At 52.6% G+C, this 21,457-nt stretch overlaps 1 protein-coding gene across 8 annotated transcripts in view; it reads left to right on the top strand.

The window, feature by feature from the left end:
* The first annotated feature begins 736 nt into the window (after positions 1 to 736).
* The window catches only part of GTF2IRD1 (GTF2I repeat domain containing 1), a 70,547-nt gene continuing 49,826 nt past the window's right edge, over positions 737 to 21,457 (top strand). For all 8 annotated transcript variants that reach the window (XM_079324908.1, XM_079324912.1, XM_079324910.1 and 5 more), the window contains exon 1: positions 737 to 841. The gene's annotated coding sequence lies outside the window, so the exon portion shown is untranslated. The remainder of the gene's footprint in view (positions 842 to 21,457) is intronic.

Below are 21,457 nucleotides of genomic sequence, written 5' to 3' on the forward strand. Positions count from 1 at the left end.
AGAAAGGACAAAGGGGAATGGCTTCACACTGCCAGAGGACAGGGAGGAATTTCTTCCCTCTTAGGGTGGGGAGGCCCTGGCACAGGTCGCCCAGAGAAGCTGTGGATGCCCCATTCCTGGAAGCATTCAAGGCCAGGTTGAACACGGCTTGGACCAACATAACCTGGCATGCCCATGGCAGGGGGCGGAACAAAATGAGCTTTAAATCCTTTTCAACCCAAACCACTCTGCGATGCTATCATTCCGCGCCACACCACGCCATGAGCTGCCAACCCACAGCGTGTCAAACCCAGCCGTGCCAACACCAACAGGTGGCGACACGAACCCAGGGCACCCCGAACCCCGCCGCGCGGGGACGCGCCCGCCCGGCCCGGAGCGCCCTGCGCGCCCCCGGCGCACTCTGCGCGCCCCCGGCGCGGCGCGCACGGCGCTCCGAGCCCGCCGCCCTCCCGAGCCCCCCCTCCCCGCTCTCGGGCTGGTTAATCCCGTGTGTAAAGGGCAGCCAATGGATGCGGCCGTTGCGCGGGGTTGGGATTAGCGGCGGGGCGAATGGCTGGCACTTTTACTGGGATTACAGAACAAAGAACTGCTCTCCCTGCCCGATTTGGGGTGGGAGAAAAAAAAACAAAAAACCGACAAAAAACCAACGACACCCCCGTGGGGTTCTTTCCATTCCTTTAGGCCCCCGTCGGGCTGTACCGGCTCCGCCCGGGAAGCGGCGGGAGGCGGTGGGAGGCGGCTCCATCCCGGCCCCCGCCCGCCCCCGCCGCCCCCGCCGCTCCCGCCGCTCCCGCGCAGCCTCGCCGGGGGAGGCAGCAGCGCCGCGCCCCAGCCGCCCGCGGTAAGGAAAAGTTTTGGCCTCCCCTCCCCTCTTGCCGGGTCCCCTCCCCAGCCGCAGCCGCGGCCCTGCGGGGGTGGTCGGTGCGGTGGGGCGCAGGGGGGTTTTGGGGCTGGGGGAGCGCTGGGGGGATCGGGAGGAGGGATGCAGGGGGAATCAGGATTCGGGGAGGGCTCGGTGTGCAGGGCAGCGTTAGGGACCCGGGGGGTGGTGCTGAGGGATGCAGCGCAGGACATCGGGGCTCGGGTGAGCGCTGGGGGATGCGGAGGGGCAGCAGCGCTGCTGTAGAGGCGATACGGCTGCGGGGCTGCGAAACCACAGCAGGCAGGGGATGCCGGTGGGCAGTGATGGGGCTGCGGGCTTGGGGGGCGTGCTGGGCGCCTTAGGGCTGAGGAATGCTGGGGGGATGGCGGGGCTGCGGGATTCGGGGGGATGTTAGGGCTGGTGGGGGTTGATAGGGCTGTAGGGGTGCAGTGTGGCATCGAGGCATGGGGGATGTTGGGGAGAAATAGGGGGGGATGCTGAGATTGTTAGGGCTGGAGGGATGCTGGGGGAGGAATGCCAGGCTCATCAGTGTGGGAGAGTTCAGGAATACTGGGAGCGGATGTGTTGGGGGATGCTGCAGGGCAATAGGGCTGGGGGAGGGCATCAGGGCTGGGGGATGCTGCAGGGCAATAGGGCTTGGAAGGGATTCTGGAGGTATTAAGGTTGGGAAGGATATTGAAGATCTGTAGGGCTTGGAGATGCTGGAGATATTAGAGCTGATGGGGATGCTGAGCTCATTGGGGCTGGGGAAGTCATTAGGGTATTAGGGGGAATGCTGGGGGTGATGATGGGCCATGGTGTTGGTGGGATCCGTGGGGGCTGTGAAGGGGTACCAGGAAGCAGTAAGGCTGGAGGGCATCAGGAGTTGGGGTGATGGTGCTGCAGAGGGGGGTGCAGGGAGCAGGAGAGCTGGGGGGCTGCTGGGAGCATTGCATAGGGGATGGGCAGGGTCAGGCTGGCCCTCGGTGGTGGCCTGGATCCCGAAGGCAGTTCCGGGACCACCACCTGCCCTGGCTGGGTTGGACGGTGCCAGGAAGGAAGGGAGGGAAGCAGGGCTCTGCTGGAGCCTGCCTCCTCTCCGCTGCTCTGGGGATTGGCAGCAGGGCTGCTGGAAATAGAAACACGGCGTGGAGCTGATGGAGCGCTTGGGGCTCGGCTGGGCCGGTCACTGGCCTTGGCTCTGTGGCCCGTGGCCTGGAGGAACAGGCACCCTCTGCAGGGGCAGGTGGAGGATTTTCAATGCTAAGGGATGACTGTGACAGGGAGAAAGTTGCTCCCTGAGGAGCAGGTGCCCTTGTCCTTCCAGCGTGTGGGGCTGGCAGTGGGTTTATCTGGGATAAGCTGCAAATTGGAGTGATCCTATTAATGCTCTTGTGCAGGAGTGAGCCCTGGAGCTGGCAGGGCTGTGCAGGTAATGCTGGGTGTTTGTGGGGGCTCTGGGCACAGCCAGGCGAGGGCACTTTGGGAGGGGATGGTGCCATGGCACCATGGCACAGCCACAGGACTGGGTGCTATGGGCACTTCAGGGCTGGTCACCCAGCCTGCTGCCACATCCCTCTCCTGTCAGTGTGCAAGCTGTGGACACTGGAGCCACCTGGGGACAGCAGCATGGAGCCTTGTGTAACGGGAGCCCTCGGCTTCAGGGTGCCTGCTCTTGGTGCAGCTCCCACTGAAGGAGCTGTCGGAAGTGCTGCAGCTGGGAATGTGAATGTGAGATGGGAACTGTGCATGTGAGAGCCTTTAATTCCACAGAGTCCCCAACAAGGCACCCAGACCCATTAAGCTGGTTGCTGCCCATCTGAGGCTGCAGAATCCCCTTCTGTGGAAACTGCTGCAGTGTTTGTTGTGAGATGAGGAAGCAGAGTGGGACCACCAGGATGAGACCTGACCCTGCTGCAGCCAGGGTGCTCAGAGCCCTGTCCCATTGCTCTGTGCAGCCCCTGCAGGCAGAGCAGCCAGCCTGGCACAGCAGCACGTGCTGCCATGGGAGCAGTGCCAGCAGCGTGTCAGGATTGTGTGTCAGGGCAGGGTGCTTTCATGGACACCCGTGGGTCCCTGCTCTTTTCCCTTTAGCCTTGCAGAACCAGAGTCCCTGTCACCACTGGTGGCAGTGGCCACTGACTGTGCCCTGCTGTGGGGCTGTGCCTCTGCTGTTCCCATGCACCCTGGCTCTCCAAGCTGGCATGGCCTCTCAAAGCCACGTTTTTGGGGTGACACCTGCCAGGGATGTATTGCCACTCTGCAGACAGGAGAAGGGATCAGGCAGCTGCCCTCACATGGTGCTTGCAGAAGCTGAGGAATGATGCCAGGGATATTCTCTGGTGGCCACTGCTGCCCGCTCTGCTGTCCCTCCTGAGAGGGCTTTCCCATCTCTGGAGGAGCTGCTGCTGCTGCCACTAGTTGCTGCTTGTTCAGGTTTGCTAATGAGAAGCTGGGACAGGTGAGCAGGAAGCTGCTCAAGGACATTTGACAGCCTGGCTCTGTCCACCTGGGAAAGACAGAGTGCCCTTACTGGCAGCCCAGCTCTTTCAAAGAACCTTGCAGGTCCTTGCATGGGACAAGAAAGGTGGGTTTTGGGGCCAGCACAGAGGGTACAGCTCTGGCTGTCCCACAAGGTGTGCATCCCATGTAACTGGAGTGATGCTCTGCTTAAAGGAAGAAGAATACCAAACCCCCAAAGTCCCGGGCCAAAACACGACCTCTGGCTACTGGAGTTAATGGGGGATTCCCGTCTGCTTCTCCCACAGGAAATAGCTCAGATGCTTTTTGGCAATTATCAATGCCCTGTACTTCCTTCAGGAATTTTGTCAGCAGCATCCCAGCAGCCAGGCTGGAGGAATGCACAGGGACTCCAGCTGGGTTTTCCCTGCAGGGCTGCCCCCTGGGGTGGCTGCAGGGCTTGGTGCTGGCCATCCCCACCTTGGGCAGTGGTGCTGGCCCATGGTCATTCTGTGAGCTGCCAGCATCCATTTGCAGATGCCCGTGGTGAGTGGAGCTGGTCATGGAAGAGAATGTGTGAATGGATGCTGCTGCTCCAGAACGACTGGGCTGAGGTGCAAGCTGCCACTTCCATGTGGTGGTTTGGGTAAGGAGGATGATGAGTGGGCCAGGGGCTGTGTTATTGTTCTTGCTTTGCTCCTCCAGCCACGTGTGTGTGGCTGTTAACACCTTACTGGTAATGACAAAACCTCTTCAGGGCTTTGAGCGGGGAGCAGAGGTTTGCCACCACCAGAGACCTCAAGGAGAGGAAGGAGAAGAAGAAAGGACCTACTGGGATCCCCTCCTGGGATGGAGGTAGCTATCTGTGAGCTAAATATGTATTTATTGGCTCGTTCCTTGGGAAGAGCCCAGCTGGAAGCTATGGGGAAGGGCATCTGGTGTCCATCTGGATTGTGGCCAGAGCAGTGGGCTGGGGGTAGAGAGCAGCCCCAGCTGGAGGTTTGCAGAGGAGGTGACAGCTCTTTGCATTCCCAGGACTTTGCTCTGCCCTGTGGCAGCCCTGTCCCTTCACGGGGCATGTACAGTTTACATTTCTTGAATGTTGTCTTTAAAAAGCTGCAGAAAACTGTGGTGGTCCCAGGTGGGCTTTAGGAATTGTGGTCATGGGGATTTCTGACTTGCCATTTTGGTGATTCTTGGTGCAGCCCCCTTGGTTAAATTTGCTTCAATCCCAAGGGTGGTGGGGCAGTGGGCTGGGCTGGGTGTTTCTGCCAGAGACCCCCCCCCCAAATCAGCTGGGGCATGTGGGACCACCTCTTGTCCATCCTGGTCCAGGAGCTGCTGCCAAACACCACCTTAGGAACTTACCTAGAGCACAGCAAGGCTCTCCTTGCTGTGGGAGTGAGGGAAAGCATCCCTTGAGGTGGGATGCTGTGGAGAAAAGCACTGGGTACATGGATCCCCTCTTGGAGCAGACTGTGCTGAGCAGTATTTACATTCTTCCATGCAAACAGCTTCTGTTGGAGTTTTCTGGCTTCACTTGTCTGGTCTCTGCTCTGTGCTGGTCTAGCTGGTTTAAAAAGATAAATAATCTCAGTGGAATGAGTAGGGACCAGCGAGGAGCATCCCTCTGCTGCTGCACAGCCATGTGGATGTCATTGTCCTTTGCCAGCATGTCCCTCCTCAGAGCCAATCTCCACCTCTCATATGAGGGATGAGATGTCCATCCTCATTTTCTTTACATCTCTAACATCAAACAGAGCAAGTGCCAGTGGGTAGGTTGGTGTTGACCCAGGATGGGTCCTGGGAATGTGCCATCAAGTGCCCACCTGCATGCCTGAGACTTCTGCCCCAGGAGATTGAAGGGACGAGCCCAAATGCCTCCTGCCCATGGGTGACATCCCCTGTGGGCTGTGCTGGGGTCTGGCAGTGCCCCTGAGCCCCCCAGGTGGGTGCAAAATCTTGTGGTGGGCACCACAGACCTGTTGTTGATCTGCTCCCACAGCCCCACAGGCAGATTAAAACCTGGGAGCCCAGAGGGTGCTCTGATCCCTCTGGAGATGGCTGGGAAGAAAACTGGTGCGTAGGATGTTTTTAACCATTTTTAATTTTTGGATAATTTCTTTAACTTTTTGGTCTTGAATGTTTTAGTTTAGTGTGTGTGGATGCTGGTTGCTGCCAGGGTTGTGTTTCCTGCTTGGCTTGGATGTACCCTGGAGGAGAACCCTCCCCCTGCAATGGATGCACAGGTTTAGGTGCTTCTGAGAGAAAAACAGTGCCTTGCTGGCCAGCAGCAGACTTTGCAGTCCCAAATCCTGGATGAGGCAGGATGGATACAGGGGATCCTGGCCATGGGTTGTGGCAGTGGTGTGGCCCTGTAGGAGCCCTTGGCTTCCTTCTTCCTTGCTAAAAAAAAAAAAAGAAAAAAAGGTAAAAAGCCATCAAAGCTTTTCAACAGGTAACTGTTGTTTGGAAGAATATAGAGGCAGTTGGTCTGGCTTAGGGAAAACTTATGGAGTGGGAGTCTTCCAGAGCAAGATGACACTGGAAAATGAAAACACTGCAGTGGGTGAGAAAGATCTCCATGGTTTTATCTGTTTGCTGTGCTGGAAGAGGCTTCACCCACCTTTAAAGAGGTGAATGCATCTCTGTGCCCAGGTTTTGGCAGAGATCACATTGTGTCCTCAGCTCCAGCTGTGTCTGTGGATGTGTGTGCTGCCTGGGAAGGAGGAGACCTACTCCACCTACTACTCAGTACCTTGAGAGGTGACCTTGCCTTGAGGCTCAGGCTGCCAGGTTGCCCATTTGCTCCAGCCCAGCAGCTCCAGTGGGTTTGCCCTGGGCACTGGAGGCAGCTCTGGCCATCTGCCCCAGCTGGAGGTGGCTCCTGGAGGTGGCTCCTGGAGGTGGCTCTGGAGGTGGGCAGAGCTCCCAGGCTGACAGGATGCACAGATGAAAGGGACAAGCCCAGCCCTGCTAATTGGCAGCAATGCTCGTGGCAGGTATTAACCCTGTGAGTTCATCAGGGCTCAGTGACAGGAAGCTGAGTGGCACTTTGATGGCACTTTGGTGGCACCAGGACTAGTGCCAGTGAGGCAGTGCTGCCCTCCCTGCCTGCCCCTGGCCCTGAGCTCTGCTGGGAGCTTCTGGGGGAGGCTGGGGACAAGCTGCTGGTCCATCCCTGCTGCAGGGCTGGCATCCCCCAGGGACACTGGTGGCAAGGGTAGGGTTTTCCCTGGATGGATGCTGCTGCTTGGGCTTTACAAGAGGTACCATGAAGGATGGGTCCCATGGCAGGTGTGATGAAGGATGCTGATCCAGTGGGATGGGTATTTTGGCAGGTATGGTAGCATGGGGCTGTGCCCAGTGTGGCTGTGCTTTGGGATCTGTTTGAGGCTTCCACCAAAGCCACACTCCTTCCCACTGGACTGGATTTCTGCTTGTTTCACTGCAGGGTAGGAGACAGGGATGCAAAAACCTGTAGGAAAGGCAAGATTATGTCTCCCTAATTAGTAGGGGCCTGATTATCATTTCTTCCCAGAGCTCTGGTAATGATTAAATATGTGGGAATTATCTTTTATTATTTGTATTGCATTATTATTTGGAAGGCTGGGACCCTGTTTGCTGTGCAGACAGGGAATGACAGTCCTTGCCAGGAGGAATGCTGGCTCTGGCGTCCTGCTCTGGGTAGATTGGGGGTTGAGCTCTGTGTGCCCCTGGCATTACCCAAATTGCTACAGCAACTCCCCACCCCAGCACTTAAAAGAATTTAAAGCTTTGAATTGTATGTCTTTTTGCATGCATGTGAGTCACATCTTTTTTAGTATGGGGAAAAAAAAAATTAAGTGTATTCCTGTGACCTCTAAAATCATTATTTATATAGAGATTTAAAATTACATATATATATTTTTGGCACCAGGATTGTCAAAGCCCAGGCGTTGGCCACTGCTTTTAGATGCTCTGGCTTTATTGTTGGAGGGTTACAATAAAGCAATCTTGTTAGGTAAACATAATGATGTTATGAGCCACCATCTGCTGGAGAGCTGCTGCAGGGAGCAGTGGGAGCTGCCTGCTGTGCTGCTGCTCCCCTGCTTCTTCCTGCTGTGGTGTCAGATGTGTCCTAGCAGAAACACCAGTGCCAGGTATGGATGGAGAAAGGGCTTTTTCTTATGGCTTCTCCCTCTTAGCCCTGGGATATGAGCTGCTGGACCCCCCCAGCTCCCACTGGGGTGAGTGAGGCTGTTGGGGTGATGCTAGGGTCACTGGCAAGTTTCCCAAAAACTGGGCCACCACACTGCTGAGCTGTGGAGACCCAGATGGTTGGAATGCCACCAGGTCCCTGGGTCCCACAGAATCATCCTGGTGGCAGCAGGGACCCCCACACCCCCCTGGGTGCAAACTTGCAGTCACTGGCACGAAGGATTGCACTTGGTCAGTGAAATATGTGAGGAACTTTGCTTGTTTAAAATGCCTTTGGGGTTTGGGGCTTAAATAAACATCCTGGTTGGGGTTTAGGTTGGAGGTTTTCATCCTGGGAAAGGCAGGCGTGGGGGGAAGGGAGCTGCACCAGAGCCCCGAGCCTGCCTGCACCTCCTGACAAGGTTAAAAATTGGCTTCATTAGAACAGGATCACTGGAAATAAATTGCTCTGCACCCTTTAGGGGAATTGCTGGGCTGTAATTTCATCTTGTCTTTCTAGGGAAAAATGCCCAGAAAGCCTTTAAGTGAAATTACAATGTTTTACCCTGAGCTACAGTTTGGTATTTTTGCCCCCCAAAACATGTTTACCTCTGTGTCCTCAGATGAAGTTCATCCAGGATCTTGAATCATGGAACCATGGAATGGCTTGGGTTAGAAGGAACATTAAAGATCACCTTGTTCCAGATGGGACACCCCCACTGTCCCAGGCTGCTCCAAGCCCCATCCAGCCTGGCCTTGGACACTTCCAGGGATCATTAAACTTTTATTAAACATGTCAGAATTAGTGTCAGGTGTTTTGGGGTTGTTTTTTGTTTGTTTGTTTGTTTGTTTAAAATGAGAGGGGAGAAAAAAAGACATTTAAGAGAGACAAGCATGACTGGTGTCCTGAGCTGATCAGCCTGATGCCTCCTTTCCCATATGAGCTGAGTGAAAACCTGGCTCTGGGATGGATCCAGCATCCAGCTGTGCCCTTCCTTGCTGGATCCTGCTGCACCCACCTGCATCTGTGCCCCTCAAATACTTATTGCTGAGGTGGGCTAATTTTTCCCCACCTGTCTAAGGGTTTATTCCTTTGCAGGGTGGAAGAGTGAGATCAGCCCCACTTCTCACTGGTGCTCTTCCCACAGCAACCCACCAGCTTTCCCTATGCCACCCATCTGAAGATTATGTGCTCTCTTGGAAACTTCTTTGTTTCCCCACATTTTGTAATTTATGTACAGTACCACTGCTTGTTGAAAAACAAGGTCTTTATCTCTGTGGGAATTACACCTGCAGAAATCCAGCCCTATTGCTGCCTGCACGAGGCTCTCCATGATAAAAGACAACTCCAGCACACTTCTGTAATGCAAATATTTCCTCTATTTTCACATCTGGCAAGGCTTGGGGCTTGAACCCCAATAAATTTTCTCCCCATCTTGATTTATTTCTCTCTCCCCTAGCAGCATAAGGTCCTTGAATATATTTTTTCCCCTTTTGGTTGATTTTTTTCTGCAGGCAAAGATGCATCTTTCACCACTTGCTGACCCTTGTGTGTGCCATGCACCTCTTGTGGTGATGCTGATGGACAGAGCAGACAGTGTGTGTCCCTCAGGGCCAGGGGTGCCTGTGGTCCAGGCTGCAGCACACTCCTGCAAAGGGCTATTTTTAACTGCTGGGTTGCCACCAATGCACTTGAGCACGTAGGCATCCTTTATTATTTTAAACACGATCATTCAGAATAATGTGGAATTGTCTGTGCTGTGGGGAGCTGCTGCTGCAGAATGCAGCTTTGGCACCTTGTGGGGGTCCTAGCTGTGTCCAGACTGGGTGGGCTTTGCTGTGGCATTGTCCCCATGGGACATGGTGCAAGAGCAGCAGGGGAAATGTCTCCTGCCAGGGCTGCAGGTGAGGGTGAGTCTGTTCCTGTTGCTGCTGATGGTTTGCTTGTCTGTGTGCTGCCCCATGTGCCCATGGCTCCACACTCCCCAAAACAAAAATTGCAGCCACTGGTGCATACAACATGGCTTGTCTGTGAGTCAGAACATGGGATCTCTCTCTTCCTCCTCCACCCCATAACTGTGCCTGGATCTGGCTCAGGGATGCCAGGCTGGGTCTGTACCCCAGGGTGTGCTCCCTGCCTGAAAGCCATTGTGATACCTGTGGAAAACTTTCCAGCAAGCACCATTCCCCTCAACCCTGCGTGCTGTGGGTGTGCTGATGGGTTTTCTGTCCTCTCCTTTTTACTAACCCACTTTTTCCAGATAGGCATTTAAGCCCAGAACCTTCCTTCCTACTACTGATTTTGCTTTCTGCTTGAGTCAGTGCAGTGCCACTGGTGTTGGGAGGATGCTGTGGAGAGACAGACTCCACTTTGGGCTGCTCTGTGTCCTCAGTAGCAAGGACATGGACATGGGGGCTGGGTAGGGCGTTCATGGGGATGGAGCAGTGTTCCTCCTTGAAGGTGCTGGGGGCTGTAAGAAGTGCTCCCTGAAGATGCAGGAGAGATGCAAGATCACACTCAGCTCCTGGGAAAAGCCTCTTCAGGGTGGCTGGGCTGGTTTCTCCTCTCAGTCCCAAATCACTGGCCCTGGATAGAGGTTAAAGTGCTTCCTCCTATCTTGAGACAAAAACAGCATTTTGCTTGGAATCAGTTTTTGGGGCTCTGTCTGTCAACAGGCTATCAGAGGATGAGGCAGAGTGGCTGAAATAAATCCTATTTCAATATTTACCTGCCCACTCTGAAGTAGTTCTGTGTTTACCTCAGGTGAAGTGCTGTGCTGAGTGCTCTCTGCCTCTCTGGGAACAGCATTCTGCTTGCACCCCTTGCTAATTACTTCCCACCCATGTGAGAGGAGCTGATTGGGAAATGAATTCAGAATCCCAAGGGCCCAGATGTGATGCTGTGGTGGCTGTGGAGAGGGGACAGATGAGGGTGAGTGTGCTGCTGCCTGTGCTTTTGGCTGGAGCAAGAGGTGATCAGGGGGTTTTGGTGTCAGGGTGATTTGATGTTTGAGAATTCTCATTTTTTGTCAGTTCCTACAAGTTTTGCAGCACATGAGGCTGTGTGGGTCTTGGTGGGGTTTGAGGCTGTGCCCAGCAATGTCCTGACCTGGGGTGATGGAGAGATGAGTTGTTCTCTAGTGGTACATTCCCTCATTGCCCACCCCATGGATGATCACATTGGAGGATTCCTATTTTTTAACTCAGTAAGCTAAGCTGTAGAAAAATTAAGCTGTAAGCCCCAAAAATAAGCCATATCTCTGCCTTCCCTATCACAAGGTGCTCTTCCTTTACTCAGCCCCCAAAATCTCATTTTTTTGAGTGCCCAGACCCACCCTTCCTGGTATAACATCTCCTGGAAGCATCACCAGCCAGGAGCTAAGCCAGCATCCAGCCCCTCTCACACACTCTCTCAGTTTCACAATGCAGATATATTTATTTTCTGTTATTTATGAGGTGGCTGAGCCAAACTCTTCTTTGCCTGGAGGCAAGGAGCCAGGGTGCTTTGTGGCTGCTTTGGCACCCCAGTCCTGCCCTGGGCACCTCAGGAGGGGGTGGGTGCTGGAGCCTGGGTGCTGATTTCCCTGCCCTTTATCTAAAGTAGGCTCTGAATTTGGGACGGCGCTTTGTGGGGCGCCGATGAAGGGAAACGTGCCACAAGGCAGGTTTGCTTTGCAGGATTAAAAGCAAATAAATATTTATGCATTATGCAAAGCAGCTCTGATAAGATATGTGTGTCATTGGGAATTTGAAGCAGTTTCAACTTAGCCCTGAGATGAAGGGGTGTGCGTGTCGGTGTGGTATGGGGGCTTAAAGGGATAGTTCTTCTCCTGCTGCAGAAAAATAAAAATAGAGGGGGAAAACAAGGGGTTTATTGCTTCTTGGGCTGCTCTGGTCTTGGGTTTCACCATCTCCTGCATCCTTGTGTGTTTAGCTGCAAAAATGGAGAAGAGCCAGGGAGAGAGAGCAGTGCAGGCAGCATTTTGGATGCAAATATAATGCTGGCCCTGCTCCTAATATTCACTGTGTTTACATGTAAATGCAAACAACTGTTGACTTAGTTTCAATAGATAATGTATTTCATAACACAATGGAAATGAGAATTAAGCTGGAATTTAGCAGGAGGGAACATGTGTTTCTGCAAGACCTTGGGCTCTGCTGGCCCCATGGTATTGGGGGACACCTCTGCCAATGATTTCCCTGGGTAATCCTTTCTGAAACTGTGAGCAGGACAGGGGCAGGGCTGGGTGGCTGCAGGTTCAGGGGGCTGAGCTGACCCACTGGTGAACAGGAGCAGATCTGGGCTGGCTTCTTCCTGGGAAGGAAGAGTCTGATGTGCTCTGGGCTGGGTTGAGGTGTCAGGGAAGGGAATTGCTGTCCCAAGCTGCCATGTTCGAGCTGGGGTGATGACAAGTCCTGGGGAGGAGGAGGTATCACCAGCTGGGTCACCTTGTCCTGATGTGACTCCAAGCTGAAACACGTGGGAGAGGACCTGGCTTGTTTTGGGGCCAGGTCCTGGAGCCATCCCAGCAGGGCTCCCTGGGGCCAGACCAGGCACCCTCTGAATTAGGGCTCAGGGCTCAGTGTTAAAAGAAGCCAAGCCTTGGTGGATGTGGGGGTAATGTTGGGGTGTAGACACAAGATGTTTTAGGCATTGGAGAATCTCCCCACAGGAGCTCTGGGGATGGTCACACTGGGGGGACACCTTGCTGGAGGTGGCATGTCTGCAGCAGCAGTGGAGTCCCTGGGGCTGCAGGGCAGGGTCTGGGTTTGCTGGGCAGCCCCACTGCCACCCCAGTGATTCCCCTGCAAGGTGATGTCCCTGTGGGGCTGGAGGGACCCGCAGCTGTTTGGGTCTGGCAGCAGCAGTGGTGCTGAGCCTTGGCAGGATGGGCAGGGTTGGCATGGGAAAGGGCAGGTTTTGGGGCTGCTGTGGTGGCCAGAGGCTGCCTGGGAGGAAATGGGATCCTGGCTGGCTGCTGCTCCCTGCAGCACTGCCAGGACCTGCCCCACCTGCCGGGTCACAGCAGGGCGGGTGCTTGGCTTCAGCCCAGCTCTCCAGTGCCAGGTGAGTCACTGCCCTGTGCAGGGTGCCCAGCTCGGGCCACTGGGGCTCTGGGCAAGGAGCTGCTGGCACTCTGCACACATGCTCCCAGCTGTGGGGCTGGGATCACCCAGGACCTGCTCTCACCTCTCTGACTCATCCCATGAAATAGGGAGAAGGGAGCAGACAGGAGTGGGACACTCAGCATGGGATGCTCCCATCCCTGAGCCTTCTTTCCTCCCTTTAAAAAGCCTTTTTTTTTTTTTTTTCATGAGTTTATTTATGTAGCCAGCCTGGATTAGCAAACAGCCCATCCTGTAACACAGAATACTCAGTACTGAGACACCAGTAACCAGAGAGAAATACGAGAGATAAAATTAAACATAATGAGATTATGTGGTATGTCTCTGTCAGGGTCCACCTTACACAGAGCAAACTAATTGCCTGTGCAGAGCAAAAAATGGGTGATGAGCAGTGTCTGGGAGCTGGGGAGGGTTGGATGCCATCAACAGCAGCTTTGCAAAAGAAAAAATCATTGGGGTTGAGTGCTGAGGAGCAAGATGAGGAGCCCAACAGCATTTGGGGGACTGGGATGGAGCATCCTCTGCTCAGCCCTTGTAGACTCATTGTCCCCAGCAATGAGTTGCTGCTGCTAGGCTTTTGTGTATTTGCAGTTTGAGTAGCCTTTTGCTAGATAATAATAAATAATAATCATAATAATTATTATTAATAATAATACTAATAATAATAATCTGGAGCAGTGTCTGGTTAGATGGACAAGGTGGACATGCCAGTTGGGGCAGGAGCCAGGATAGGGCACTGAGCACTGTTCAGATAAAGGAAACCCCCTACCAGGGTGTGGGGCCAGGGCTGCAACACCAGGGGCATCATATATATGGGATTTTCCCTTAATTTAGTGGGGAGAAAAAATATATTTCAAAAACAAAAAGCATTTGTCTGTGTAATATAAAATTCAAGTTAGGCTTCTAGTGATTTCATGGAAAACAACAAGGCTTTTTATATTGGCTCTTGGGGTAGGAGGAGAGCAGGCTAGAATAAAGATTTACAGTCTTTGGGAGATTAAAGGCCCTTGGTACATTGTTCAAATACCACGAGATTAGTTTCCAAGGAGACGGATACCAGTTGCCATAGGCACCGGGGGCCAGGAATTAGGATTGCGATTTTTTATCCTGATCACGCAACCAGGAGCTGAATGCTGTTAAAACTGGGCTTTAAATAACCCCAGTGTTAGTGTGGGCTCTGCTGAGCCAGAGGCAGGGGCAGAGTGCCCTGCTGCAGCACCACTCAGGGTACAGGGGGTGCAGGGCTGGGAGCCCAGCTTGGTGCAATCCCAAAACCTGCCTTGCAGGTTATCCTGTGGCTTCTGAGTTCATTTCACCTCGTTTTTTCCACTGAGCAAGGGATTGGCAGCATCTTCTTGCAATAGCCAGCAGTCATGGTGGTGCAGGAGCAGGGGATCATCACAGATTCATGGAATCATGTGGTTTGAAAGGGACCTTAGAGGTCATCTGGTTCCACCCCAACATGGGCAGGGACACCTTTCATTAGACCAGTGGGATGTACCAAGGGCTAGAATTATCAGCCTGCTAATTTTGGCTTCCCCATGCCTCTTGCTTCTGGGAAGTGCAACCTGAGCCCTGGCATTTGAGGTGCCAGATCTGCATCTCTCCTTCTAGGAACTGCCAAGTGTGCTTTGTACAGGAAGGGGTGCTGAGCTCCCTGCTGCAGGGTTTTGGGGCTGGGCATCCCCCTGGGGAGGGAGGCTCAGCTCTGGGAGCTGTACAGGCACCAGGTCCCTGTGGCTGGGTGGTTCTGCTCACCATGAATCTCATCTTGCCTCACTGACCCCAACCATTCACCTGGGGCTGCCAGGGCAGGATCCAGCTTTCCATGCATGGTGCTTTCAGCATCCCTCTTTCTATGATGGGAATGCTCCAATTAACACTTCTTTCCCCCTTGTTTTTCTTTGAAATTTCTTTAATCAATGAAGAAGCAGTTGCTGGAAGCAAGAGCTTCTGTGCCTGCCTGCTGTGAGATGGCAGCATGGAAACTTGTCTGGAGCTGAGAGCAGTGCTGCTGGAGCTGCACAGGCAGTGATCCCCCAGCAGCTGCCATGCCATGCAAGTGTTTATCCTGGGGGAGATGAGACTCAGCTTCTGAAGGGCACTTGATCCTCTTCTATGTCTCTTTGCACTAGACAGAAACCTACTGTAGTTTTACTGTATTATGTAAAGGTATGCACCTGGGCTGGGCTTAAGGAAATCAAGGTGGCAGCAGAATGCAATGCCCTGGTTGGAGATGGAAAGTGAAATTCCTGTGGTAGACACTTTTCCCTGTGGGAGCCCCTAGTTTGTTCTTTGCTTCTTTTATGAGTGGGGCTAAACCACAGCAGGTGCCAGATTATCCAGGGAAGTGGAGCTGAGGCAGCGATGCTGGTGAATGTTGTTGTGCCAGTGTGTATGTGAGCAGGTTTTCCAGCAGGTGCCTTGGGATTTGTGGGTAAAATAAAACAGGGAAGGAGGTGTTTGGTCATGAGAGTTTGCTCTGCCCTGTGCTACCCACTTGGAAGGAATCAGGGGAGATAGAGGGTTTGGGAGAGCCAACAGAGGCAACGAGGAAAGAGCTACTGGCACAGTGGGGATGCAGGCACAAAGCACTGCCCAGACTGCACCAGAGGGTGTTTGCCCTCAATTCTGCTGGTTTCAGTCTTTGGAGAAAGGTATCACCTTTAAAAGCTGGTAAAAGCTTGATACCTTTCAGTCCTGGAACAGCTGCATCCCATGGCTTGGACAGGAGCACTCTTTGCTGGGTTAAGAACTGGCTGGATGGCCAGACCCAGAGAGTGGTGGGGATGGTGCTGCATCCAGCTGGGGACAGTCACCAGTGGTGTCCCCCAGGACTCTGTGCTGGGGATCAGTCACCAGTGGTGTCCCCCAGAGGTCTATTCTGTTCAATATCTTCACTGATGGATGAGGGGATTGAGTCCACCATTAGTAAATTTGCAGATGACACCAAGCTGGGAGCGTGTGTCCATCTGTTGGAAGGTAGGAGGGCTCTGGAGAGAGACCTGGAATGGTTGGATGGATGGGCAGAATCCAACAGGATGAAGTTTAACAAATCCAAGTTTAACAAGGCCAAGTCCTGCACTTTGGGCACACCAACCCCTGCAGTGCTGCAGGCTGGGACACAGTGCCAGGCTGAAAGGGACCTGGGGGTGCTGCTCAGCAGCTGACTGGACACGAGCCAGCAGGGTGGCCTGGTGGCCAGGAAGGCCAGGAACAGTGGCCAGCAGGAGCAGGAGGTCATTCTGCCCCTGCACTCAGCTCTGCTGAGGCCACACCTTGAGAGCTGGGCCCAGTTCTGGCCCCTCAGTTTGGGAAGGACCTTGAGAGGCTCGAGCGCGTCCAGAGGAGGCAACGAGGCTGGAGAGGGGCTGGAGCACAAACCCTGTGAGGAAGGGCTGAGGGAGCTGGGGGTGGGTAGCCTGGAGAAAAGGAGACCCAGGGGAGACCTTACCCCTCTCTAAACTCCCTGAAAGGTGATTGTGGTCGGGGAGGGTCGGTCTCTTCTCCAGGCACCACTGACAGAATGAGAGGACACAGCCTTAAGCTGCACCAGGGGAAGTTTAGATCAGACATCTGGAAAAAAATCTTCACTGAAAGAGTGACTGGATGCTGGAATTGTCTGCCCAGGGAGGTGTGGAGTCACCATCCCTGGATGAGTTTAAAAAAGACTGGATGTGGCACTCAGTGCCATGGTTTAGTTGATGAGGAGGTGTTAGATCGTGGGTTGGACTTGGTGACCTCAAAGGTCTTTTCCAGCCTAGTTCTTCCCGTGATTCTGTGAAAGTAGCAAAATGAAAGGGAATTTTTGGATGTGTGGAGAGATGTGGCAGCAGGACCAGGTTTGGCACTGGGGGTGCACAGATACTCGTGTTCAGGGGATCAGGAGTGTCCTCAGCAGATGCTTCTCGCATGGCACTGATGCCCCTCAAAACCCAGAGCTCCTTGCTTGTCCCAGGAGGGCTGTGCTGCAGGACCACCCACACACAGGGCATGGATTGGGGCTTTTCAGGGTTTTAGACAGCTGAGGGTATTTCTGGGCATTTTGTGAGTGCCCTGTGCCAGAGTTCTGTCTGCTGCACCACTGACTTTGGTGCTAATGGAGCAGCTCCCAGCCACATGCTGGGGACACAGTAAGCCATCCTGGCATGGGCATGGCTGGGATGATGATCCAGAGGCTGAAGGCTGGCTCTGAATTAGGTGAAAGGGATTAGGGTTAGCAGGTGGGTTAGAGCAGAAATCCCAAGGACAGCTGTTTGGTAAGCATGGGACTGTCACAGTGCTCCTGTGTCCAGGATGGCTTTGGTCACATTTGCTCCACTCATACTGGTTTTTGCTTAAGCAATTAGAAAAAAAAAAAAAAAATCAGAATGGCTCCTGATCAATTTTAAACATGTTCAACAATAGCCAGGGCTAATTGCTGAAGTATCTTCCAGAGCCAGTGTAGCTTTAAAAATTCCTTGAAATGTTCCCTTATGGAGTAACAGGCAATTACAAATAAAATCATGGTCATCTTTTCATTATGTTCATGGGCTGGTTGTGTCCTCCCAGCAGGTGGGCTTGGGGGCACTGGTCCTGCTCCCTTGGTCCTGGCAGGATAGAGGTGGCTGAATGTGGTGCCAACATCCTGTGGTCAAACATTTCAGGTGGCCAAGAAACCCAAGTACCTTTAAAAATCTCCCACCCCCACCTGTGCTTTCCCCTGCTTTAATATATCAATATATCCCCAGGCTGTCCCTCTACTACCCAGAAGGGTAAAGGGTCTGTAATCCTGTAATCCATCTGAAGACTGACCTGTAAAATATATATAATATTTTTTAAAATTTTTATTTTGCTGGAACTGTGTTTGATTCATTAGGGCCTCCCACCATCTCATCAGAACCACTGAGGCAACAGGTAGCATTTTCCTGGAAAAATCCATATGTGGGTAATTTCCTGCCACTATTGTGTGGAATTTTGGGCAGGACAAGTGCAATGGTCAATTTTTCTTTCTTTCCTCTATTTTCTCTCTCGTTGTTTTTTTTTTTTTTTTTTTTTAACTCCCAGTGTGCTGAATTGCCAAAGCTCTCCTTAATTTCAATTCCTGTTTAGCTCCCTGAGCAGGGAATTTGTCCACACCATCAGGGGTTTTGTGAGCATCATGGGGGGGATTTTCATGGGGGGGTTTTATGGGGGTGTTAGGAACTCCAGAGAGAAGAGGCAGCACTAGCAGGGTCTCTTTAGGGCTCTCTGTGCTGTTCCCTTGCTTTTTGCTTCTCCCTTGCTGAGTGCTGAGTCTGAGCCAGTGCTCTCCCACTTGTTGCCCTTGGGTGTAGTTAAGCTCAGTTTAAGGGCTGAGCTGGAATATGTGAAATATGTGACTGTGCCATCCACCAATGGGTTTGGGTTGGGCCACACTGAGGATGCTTTTCCTGAGATGGTTTTGAGGTCTGATGTCCTTCCCAGGTCCTCAGTACAAGAGATGCTTCACATGGTGGGAATGGACTGGGTTATATTTGTAAGACACAGTAGACCAACAGGAAAAAACAAATTAATTAGTTTAAACCCAATCTGCTCTAGGTCAGTTTGGACAGGGCTTAGAGCACCTGGTCTTGCAGGAAGTGCCTGTGCCTATGGCAGGGGATTGGAATGTGATGGACTTTTAATGTCACTCACAAACCAAACCAAACCATTGCTCTGTGATTCAGTATTGGTAGAAAAACCCCAATATTGGTAGAAGTCAGTGTAACAAGCAGCAGTTGTGGGATGTGCTCCATCCCTCCTGGGCATTTAGTCATTCCCATCTCACAGCATCTCCCACTCTGCACTGGGTTTGGCCCTGGATAATTCCCAAAAAGGGGTCATTGCCTTGCTTTTATTTTTTTTTTTTTTGCAAGGGTGGCCCAGAGGAACGAAAGTGTGGGGAGAGCCAGTAATTGAGTCCAGATTTACAAGTCTTGGACAAATGTTCATCTTTCCTTGAGGAATGGGATTTTGGGGATTTATGCTGTATAAGGCTTTCACACACAGCCAGGTGTGGCAGGGGGAGGATGGTGGTGAGGGTCTGTTTAAAGGACCAGGGCAATGTGGAAATACCAGCTCAGCTTAATAAAGAAGATGCTGTTGCTTCTGGCTGTGATGTGGGGTTGTAAATCATTGTAAGACTTCAGAAGATAAAGAAGGAGGATGAAAACTCTCCCATTTTTAACAGCAGGAGTACCCTGCAAATTCAGTTTTTACATGAGCCAGGAGCATACTGTGTGAGTTGCTGGATCACATAAACCCCCTCTACTTCTCCTGATGGCACCTCTTTATAATTTGAGGGGTATAATAACAGCTTTCTGTCAGGAAATTTCCTTTGGAGGGGTGTCTGGCTTTCTGGTGGTTTTTTTTACTGTTTTTTAGCTCCCTAGGGTTTAGGAATGGTAATGTGGGATGCATGGCTGGAGAATGCTGATCTTGGGGAGGTGCTGCCCCATGCAGATGTTAGAGGGGCTGTGGGTGCAGGGCTGGGGCCCTGATCCATTCCCCAGGAGTTCATGAGCTCCCACTGTGGCTGGTTTTCCCTTTGCTGCAGCACAGGTGATTCATGAGTGAAACTGCCCCGGGGCCAAGTTTCTAATCTTTCCCAGGATTATCAAGGGAGATGTTGTAAGAGCAGGCAGGAGATGACATCCTGTGCCAGCTGTTACACAGCACCCTGCTCCCCTGAGAGCACTCTGGACAAGAAATAATGAAAAAACAACATAGTTTGGTAACTTAAATCCTAAAAAATAATAAAAACAATCTGCATGTTTCTTTGGCCCTGTGGCAGTGGTGTGGTGGTCCCTGAGCCAGCCTTTGCTCCTGGGGTTGGGTCTCAGTTTGCAGGGGTGTGATGGGGCTGGAGCAGGAGCAGGACCCCTGTGGAAGGGACATCAACCTTTGGTGGTGTCCCAGGGAGGGATCTCAGCAGGACAGGCTCGTGGAGCCCCAGGGAGGGAGGCAGGCTGCACCATCCTACCCACCCTGCTCCCTGCTGCCAGCCCAAACTGCCCTAAGAATGGTTTACCCTGGTTTACTTAAAGAGTACTTCCCCTTTAATTAGACAAACAACTTCAAGCCTCATGTCTTAATTTGATTTAAATAAGCCTAGCACTTGCTAGTGAAGTTTTCTTTCCTCCCTTTTATTCCACCCTTTCATAAATCCACTGTCATGCTCTTTGTGACCACAAATGATTAAAAGCTTTACTGGAATATTGTCCCCCCCATCCCTTAAGATCCCATTGTGTTACTTGGGTCATCTTTTTGTTATGTTTTTGGGGTTTTTTTCCTAGTTGAGTGATTCTTGCTTTTACTTATTAAACAATCAGCCAGGGGAAAGGGATTATTTTTGTCCCCACCTCCTGCAGCTGAGGAAGAAGATGCAGGGATCCTGCCCCAGTTCCCATTGATGTTATCCCTGTCTTTCCTATTGGTTCCCTCTCTGCAGCCAGATCCAGCTTGTGGCTTTGCTTTTTGCAGCCAAGAGAGGAGCATCTTTTCCCTGGAAGTGCTGATTGCTGTGGCTGAGCAGGTTGGTGCAGCTACAGCTCTGAGTGGATTCAACCAGCCCCACCAAGGCAGGGACTGGCTCTCCAAAATGCTGCTAGCAGACAGCAGAATGTCCATGTCATAGCAGCCCTATTTAGTAATAAATAGGGCACTCAGAAGCATGTACAGGCATCAAAGTAAAGCTGTTTTCTAAGCAAGTGCTTGGGGAATTAAGAAGAGAGTGATGCTCCCTGGAGCAAGGCAGTGGCTGGTGTCCAGCTCAGTTTGTGCCCAGCTCAGCTTGTGCCAACTCACTTTGTGTCCAGCTCAGTTTGTGTCCAGCTCAGTTTGTGCCCAGCTCAGTTTGGTGCCCAGCTCAACTTGGTGTCCAGCTCAGTTTGTGCCCAGCTCACTTTGTGTCCAGCTCAGCTTGTGTCCAGCTCAGCTTGTGCCAGCTCAGTTTGTGTCCAGCTCAGTTTGTGTCCAGCTCAGTTTGTGCCCAACTCACTTTGTGTCCAGCTCAGTTTGTGCCCAGCTCACTTTGGTGCCCAGCTCAGTTTGTGCCCAGCTCAGTTTGTGCCCAGCTCAGCTTGTGCCAGCTCAGTTTGGTGTCCAGCTCAACTTGGTGCCAAGCTCAGATTGTGCCCAGCTCAGTTTGTGCCCAGCTCAGCTTGTGTCCAGCTCAGTTTGGTGTCCAGCTCAGTTTGTGCCCAGCTCAGTTTGGTGCCCAGCTCAACTTGGTGTCCAGCTCAGTTTGTGCCCAGCTCAGTTTGTGTCCAGCTCAGTTTGGTGTCCAGCTCAGTTTGTGCCCAGCTCAGTTTGTGCCCAGCTCAGTTTGTGTCCAGCTCAGCTTGTGTCCAGCTCAGCTTGTGCCCAGCTCAGTTTGGTGCCCAGCTCAACTTGGTGCCCAGCTCAGTTTGTGCCCAGCTCACTTTGTGTCCAGCTCAGTTTGGTGCCCAGCTCAACTTGGTGCCCAGCTCAGCTTGTGCCCAGCTCAGTTTGTGCCCAGCTCAGTTTGGTGCCCAGCTCAACTTGGTGCCCAGCTCACTTTGTGCCCAGCTCACTTTGGTACCCAGCTCAGTTTGGTGCCCAGCTCAGTTTGTGTCCAGCTCAGTTTGGTGTCCAGCTCAGCCTGTGCCCAGCTTTGGCATCACCAGCACCTTCCTCTTTCCTGCCAACTGCAACCAGGCACCTTTTACTAACACAGCACCCATAAAAGTACAGAATCTCAGGTTGCCTTCTCTGCAGAGCTGTGCTCAGGAAGCTGCTTGGAAGCTGCAGATGCAGAGGGCTCTTGTCTGTCTGTCCATCCATCCATGCCTGCACTAACTGCAGGGC

Source organism: Erithacus rubecula (assembly GCF_903797595.1).
Source record: "Erithacus rubecula genome assembly, chromosome: 22".
Classification (NCBI taxonomy): domain Eukaryota; kingdom Metazoa; phylum Chordata; class Aves; order Passeriformes; family Muscicapidae; genus Erithacus; species Erithacus rubecula.